Source organism: Lathyrus oleraceus, chromosome 1 (assembly GCF_024323335.1).
Source record: "Lathyrus oleraceus cultivar Zhongwan6 chromosome 1, CAAS_Psat_ZW6_1.0, whole genome shotgun sequence".
NCBI lineage: Eukaryota > Viridiplantae > Streptophyta > Magnoliopsida > Fabales > Fabaceae > Lathyrus > Lathyrus oleraceus.
Window position 1 is genome coordinate 80,582,254 of NC_066579.1, and position 1,144 is coordinate 80,583,397.

Below are 1,144 nucleotides of genomic sequence, written 5' to 3' on the forward strand. Positions count from 1 at the left end.
TACCGAGGATCCAAACCTTCATTTATCCGTATTTGTCCAATACGCTGATACTGTTAAAGCTAATGGTGTCACTTCAGAGGCAATTCGACTTCGTCTTTTTCCTTTCTCATTAAGAGATAGCGCTAGAAGATGGCTTCAATCTCTCCCTTCCAACTCAGTCACCACATGGAACGAGTTGAAGAAAGTTTTTCTTGCCCGATACTTTCCGCCAAGCAAAACAGCTATGTTAAGAGCCCAGATAAACGGATTTAAACAGAAAGACAACGAGTCTCTTTTCGAAGCATGGGAAAGATACAAAGACATGATGAGACTTTGCCCACACCATGGTTTGGAAGACTGGTTAGTAATTCACACATTTTATAATGGTCTCTTATACAACACAAGGTTAACAATAGACGCCGCTGCAGGTGGTGCATTAATGAACAAACCTTATGCTGATGCTTACCAGCTTATCGAGAGCATGGCCCAAAACCACTATCAGTGGGGAACCGAACGAACAACGGTGGAAAAACCTCAAACGAAAACTGGCATGTACGAGATAAGTAACCTTGATCACGTTAACGCAAAAGTGGATGCTTTGGTCCAGAAAATTGAAAGTTTAAACGTATCACCTCCAGCCGCCGTGGTTGCTATAACTCAGAATTGCGAGGTCTGTGGAATCCAAGGCCACACTCCTACGGACTGTCAACTCTTGACAGGAATCCAAGCAGAGCAAGTAAACTATGCTCAAGGAAGCCCCTATTCGAACACCTATAACTCAAATTGGAAGAACCATCCAAACTTTTCATATAAGAGTAATAACGCTTTGTACGCACCTGGACAGTCTCCAAATCAAGCCCCAGCTATACCTCCGGGATATCAGAAACCGAACCCATCCATGCCTAACAATAACGCCCCTAGGAAATCCAACTTGGAAATCATGACGGAAAACTTTATAGCTTCCCAACAACAAACCAATAAAGATTTCTTAAACCAGAATGTACACACTGGCGAACAACTTAAACAACTAGCAAGCAAAGTAGATGCCTTGGCTACCCATAACAAAATGCTGGAAACACAAATATCACAAGTAGCCCAACAACAAGCACCTACTGCTGCCCCAACTGGTACATTCCCTGGACAGCCCCAACCTAACCTGAGAAGC

At 43.4% G+C, this 1,144-nt stretch overlaps 1 pseudogene; it reads right to left on the reverse strand.

Annotated features, from left to right (window-relative positions):
* Nucleotides 1-230: 230 nt before the first annotated feature.
* On the reverse strand, nt 231-330 carry LOC127116394 (uncharacterized; annotated as a pseudogene).
* Between the last annotated feature and the right edge of the window lie 814 nt (nt 331-1,144).